The sequence below is a fragment of the Pelodiscus sinensis genome, chromosome 20, assembly GCF_049634645.1.
Source record: "Pelodiscus sinensis isolate JC-2024 chromosome 20, ASM4963464v1, whole genome shotgun sequence".
Classification (NCBI taxonomy): domain Eukaryota; kingdom Metazoa; phylum Chordata; order Testudines; family Trionychidae; genus Pelodiscus; species Pelodiscus sinensis.
In genome coordinates, this window is record NC_134730.1 from 27,969,870 (window position 1) to 27,975,869 (window position 6,000).

The window sequence follows — 6,000 nt, forward strand, 5'->3', positions numbered from 1 at the left end:
TAGAAAAGTTGGTCTACAAGCCTTGTTCTGGCCTTGAGAAATGAAGATGGTGGGGGGAGGGGAGGAGCTTACAGTCTTCAGATATGTTAAGAGTGGGCTAGAAAGGGGGTCATGGTCAATTGTTCTCCATGCCCACTGAAGGGGGGACTAGAAGCAACAGGGCAGGGAGCTGTAGTCTGAATGGTAGGAAAAGCATTTGCGCGATGGTCATGTCCGCACGAGGAGATTGTTTTGAAATGACTAAATTCGACTTCAGAACTCCCGATTTACCAAATTCGAACCGGCGCATCCTCACTACAGGGAGGCACCGAAATAAGTCCGAGGCTCCGTCAACGTGGACGTGCCACCTCGGCCTCCGAGCCCCCGCAAGCACTGGGGAGCTGCCGGAAGCCAATGAATTCGAATTAGCAGCACCGGTGCGTCCGCACGAAGGTTATTCCAGACTCACAAGTGCGGAATTAGCATTAACCCTCGTGAAAAGCAGGATCACAGCGTTTGAATTCCGGGTGTGGTAGTGTGGGCGCACCGCTCACTAATTCGAATGTGCGGGGTTATTTCGGACTAAGGTTCTAGTGCAGACCGGGGCTTAGCGGGCAATCAAGGCCTAGGACAGCCTCGGGGGAAGGGGGTAGGATCGCCGTTGGTTAAAAGCAGCTTGGACAAACCCCAGGCAGGAATGGCCCAGGTTTACTTTGGTCCTGCTTCCGCACAGCGGGCTGGACTAGGTAACTTCATGAGACCCCTCCCACGCCTACATTTCTGTGCTTCCGTAACAAGCCCAAGCGGAGTGAAGTTCAAAGGAGACTCCTACTCCAGCCCCCTTTCCTATGCAGCTGCCTGCAGAATTCCTAATATGAACCTGGGCTCCCGATCTTCCTCTTGGGAGCCCCAGTTCCCTGGCTGAGGGTGTTTTCCAGCATCAGCTCCTAGAGCATTAGCATCCGCCTCCAACTGCCACTGGGGTGGAGCAAAGTTACTGTGGCAACACAGTGTTATGTAATCCCCCCAGTGTGACTGCAGGTGTGTGTGTGTGAGTGTGAGAACCAGCTGCTTTCAAAGTTCCATTAGGGCTGCTTGTTAATTATGACACTGCGGTGTCGTGCTGACTCCCCTGAATGGGTCACGCGCTCTGACAAAAGAGCTATTTAATAGCTTGAGCGAGCACAGCAGAGTCACAGGGAGAGCCTGTACCCACCGTGCCTGCAGAGTTACAGCCGCGCAGCCAGAGGGGCTCGGGACGCCTTGTGGGGCTGAGCTGCTAAGGAAGGGAGAGTGAAAGTACCGTGCCCGAGGCTGCATTTGAACACCTGGTCAAGTCTCCAGGCGGCGGGAGGTAGCCAGCTGTGGAATCATTCCCCCGGAGGAGGGCTAGGACAGTGGACGAAAGGCAACATGTTTCAAAACTAGCAAAGAAAACACACTTGCGCACCTCACAGTTAACCAGGGGAACTCACTGCCACAAGATACCATGAAAGCCAAGAGCACGAGCCGTTATTCTAGGTAATGAGAACATACGCTGTAGCTAGGATAGCGAGCAGGAGTTAAACCCTCTGCCTCAGGCCAGTGGGTTCCAAACTTTTTTCTCATGACCCAATTGAAGAAAATTGTTGATGCCGCGTCCCAATATAATTTGACTGGGGTGTGGGCTCCGGGGTGGGGCTGAGGATGGGAGCTTTGGGGCGCAGGAGGGGCTCTGGCTTTGGGGGGGGGGCAGGACTGAGCCAGGAGGGGCTTACCTTGAGCGGCTCCCAGTTAACAGTGCAGCGAGGAAAGGGGGACTAAAGCAGCTTCCTGCCTCTCCTGGCACCACAGGCTGCGCTGCACCCCAGAAGCAACGGGAGCGTGGAGCTAGTGCTGGGGGCAGGGGCAGTGCGGAGCCCTGTGTGCTCCCACCCACCCCCACCTAGGAGCCGGGCCTGCTGCCAGCCACCTCTGGGGCACAGCCAGGCTATGGTGCCAGGCCAGACAGGGAGCTGCCTTAACGCCCCCCGGTCACCTGATCCCCCTGCAGCCACGAGCCCCAGGGCCCGACATGCCACCACTCAGCCGTGGGTCACGACCTGTCGTTTGAAAGCACCTGGGTTTTTCCGCCACAGGGCACCGCTGAGGTTTTTTTGCACATTGCTTTCAATCAGCTGATGTGGCCATTGGTAGAGAAGGATACTGGCCTAGAGGGGTCACCGGTTCGGTCCGGTAGTTCTGGGTTCCCACTGCTTGGCACGTTCCCAATTAGCCAGGGCAATACATGTCGCTTGGCCATGGAATGAAGCTGTGTCCAAGACACAGACGCCATCTTCCTTCTGTGGCAGGGACTGAAATGAGAGGCCACTCAGGCAAACAAGACTCCAGGTGGGGCTCATTCCCCCCAGCTAGCCTGGTAGGAGGCAGACAAATGTACCTGCAAGTGTCAGCTTGCTAATGAGATTAGCAGGAAATTTGCATGCCACATCTCGCATGCAGATGGCTTCCCTGCCAGAGCCCTAACGCAGGGCCTGCTGCGGGCACCGCCTGGGTAAGAATCATTCCGTTTTATAAGAGTGTTCGCATGATTTTTCTGGACTCGGATTTGTCGCAGCGTGACAGCAGCAGAGCTACCGCTCACAGAACAGCTGCTTTTTCGGGGGGGGGGGGGGGTCTCTTTCTGCTCAGGGGCATTTTATCTTGAAGCGCTACGTTTTGGTTCAGAGCAGAATCCCGTTTCCCTTGGCAAGCTGGTATTTGATGTGGTCCTTCCGGCCAGGAACGGGTTTGAGCGCTGGATGTTATGAGTCCACCGCCATGGTTTGTTGGGTTTTTTCTTCCCCCAGGCCTTGTTGTTTGAAAAAGTGAAAAACAACCAACCAAGCGTCCGTATGTCCTTCTGCGGGCACCGGCAGGCAACAGCAGTGGCAGGGTTGCACCAGGCAAAAATTCACACCCCTGTCGAGAAGTTTGGGTTGTTGAGCTTTCGTTGAACCCCCCCATCAGTTCCCACATCCGCCGATTGGTCTGGGTTCCTTGGTCGCAGGAGGGGAACGATCACTTGCTGTCCAGGCACCAAGGGGTTAACGGGAACAGCTGCTCCACAAAGCGTTCTTCCAGACCCAGTCGCCATCCTGGGACAGTCGCTGCCATCCAGTGGATGCACATAGTAGTGTAGACGCTTAAGTCGAGCAAGACTTCAAAACCAGCGAATAGTCCTGCACCACCTTAGACGCGCGGCCAAAACAAACAAGGAGTCGAGATAATGGTGGTCTGTTGAGACGTGTTTTAGTAATTCCTGGACTGTCATTGCTCATTCAAAGTGCTGCCACGTGGGTGGAAATTGGGTCAATGTTGCATTTTATTAACATCAGCAGAACTGACTTAAACGGGGCCTGCGTGTTGTGTCGACTGGCCTTCATCTTTGTATTCGTGCCCGTCCGTGGGAAAGAAGCTATTTGCATATATTTGCATGTGTATGCAACCTCACTTAAGTTGTGGCCCTCGGCATGTGCTGTGAGTATCATTGTGGCCCCCGGGGCTTCCAAAGTTGAGCAGCCTTGCCGCAAAGACTAACAAAAAGTCTCTAGGGTGCTGCAGGACTATTGGTTGTTTTTTCAGTTTGGCTACATCTACACGGCAACACTATGTCGGGATACCAGAGTAATCCCGAAATAGCTATCCCGCGTCTTCACAGCCAGCCTGTTACTTCGGGCTCGCTATTCCGGCGCCCCTGTAAACCTCATTCCATGAGGCGTACAGGATGTTTTGGAATAGCGCTTTATTTTGAAATTTGTGGTGCCATGTAGACAGCGCCGAATGGCAAAATAGGCTATTTTGGAATAGCATTGAATTTGCGTGGCTCAAGTGGCATCTCTTATTTCGCGCTACGCTACGCACCCTCTCAGACGAGCACGGCTACCCCTCTGAAACTTTGCAAGGCAGGCAGGGGTGCCCGAGAGCATGAAATGCACAAGCCCTTGAAACAAACAGAGGAAATGGGTCTATTTAAAGCTTTTTTGTGTGCTGTGCTGACGTACAGAAACACTGACTCCATGCACACATCTAGTGCCGAGCCCTGTATCTCAGTGAAACCTGATTTCTTGTGGAGAGGATCTGGCTATTGTTTGTGGATGGAGGTCATAACAAACTATTGTGTCCTTGGGCTCCTTTGCGGTTCCAGACTTCCCTGAACTTCTAATGCTGCCTCGCAGCCACCCAAGGGCCGTCACACAGAACAATGGGACGTGGGCAGAGAGCAGGAGGAAGGGGACCGGCGTTGGCCTTGGGGGGTTATTCCCACGGCTGCATGGGTGAAATAGGCGGGGCTCAGACAGTGCAGCTGGGGTTCGTTGCTGTGGGTGTTCACCCCTGCCTGTGTGCTGGGCACTGTACTACATACAGAGGGACACGGTGCCTGGCTTGGACAGCAAAGACGAATGGATCCAAAGTGAAGGAGACTAACAAACAAGGCAGCTGCCAGCTTCTTGTTGCTGCAAAGCGTTAATCACGCCCCCACCCCCACTCGTCACCCCTGCTCTAGCTCGGCTTTGATGCAGGAGTCACTGGAGCAGGGCTCTGCCGTGTGGGAGCTCAGACAGCACATTCCGAGCGAGCCCTCCCGGCCTTCGACATCTACGAGTCACTGAGCTGCTGCCCTCCTACCGGAGGCGCGCCAGACTGGAGCCCAGCCCAAGTGATCAACAAGCACCAGCTCGCCACAGCCCCGGCCCTGCGCGGAGCAACAGCCCCAGGTGCACCCAGCACTTACAGGGCCCCACCTCGGTGGTGGGAAAGCACAAAAGCTGAGTCACAATGGGGGCAGGTCCCATTCCGCAGCCCCAAGGCCGCAGACGCTCCGTGGCCAAGGGGAAGGCCCCACGAGCGTTCCTCATGCCCACGGTCAGCAGCTGGGATCACAACCCAGCCGGCACGCAGGGAGCCTGGGCCGAGGAAGAGGAGATATTACACTTCCAGGTAGCACCAACAAGAGAGCTTCTCCGGTCCACCTGCCTGCAAAGCAGGAGTCATGTTGCTGGGAGAAACCCTGGCAGTGCCAGCGTTGTCTACACCGGCAGCCATGCGACTGTCGCTCAAGGGCGTGGAAGTGACGTACTTACACCGACATACAGCGGCAGTCAGCGTTCCCTGTAAGCTGGGCGCTCGGGCGGCAGCTCCGCAGGGAGTTAAATGCCACCCTGCTGATGCCCACCACTAGGTCTGTGTTTCTACGGGAGGTGCACATCAGCACGCGCCTTGGTGCACATACAAATTTATTCCACACATGGATGGGAAAGATGAGGGGGACCGTTGGTGGTTGTGCTGCCAGCACCTTAATGGCTGGGAGATGCATGGCCCCAGTAGAACACACAATCTCCCCCCCAGAGCGAGCAACGGGGGCTTGAGTCGGCAGGCACTGAAGAGCTTGCTCCACCTTCCCCCGGCTAGGCGGCCCGTCAGAGCCACGCGACTGCCCCACAGCTCAGTGCAGCCACCGGTGTTAATCGGCTGTGGGCCGAGCCTGCATGGGTCAAGTGAAGCGCCCGCGGACAGCCCGTCAGTTACGCCAATGGATGGGCCGCGCGCGGTACGGGGGTAGGGCTGGCTCATTTGACTCATCAGAATACAGCCAGGGAATAACGAGCAACAATTTACTTCAGCGTCTTAGGATTAATACAAGCCGAAACATTAGCAATCAGCTCGAGAGCTGCTCTCTTGACAGTTGGCAGCTCCCGCCTGGCGCGGAAGGTACCATGGTGATGAGCACACAGAAACGTCTGGAGAGATGCACCGCGCGCGAGAGGGAGGCAGGAGAATTAAAAAAAAAAACCCACGGGCTGAGGGGGCAGCGTTTGAAAGGCCTCGAAATCGAAGCGTGTGGGGCGGGGGTTGCCCACGCGGCCCGGTGAGGGGGCACCCGCCCCATGCTTTGTGACAGACACGCCTGCCCCTGCCTTGAAATCGTTCTTCAAGTGCTGAACTCATCGGCACCACGTGTAGACGCCTTCACCGTCCGCCCCAGGGAGGCCTCGAACGGGC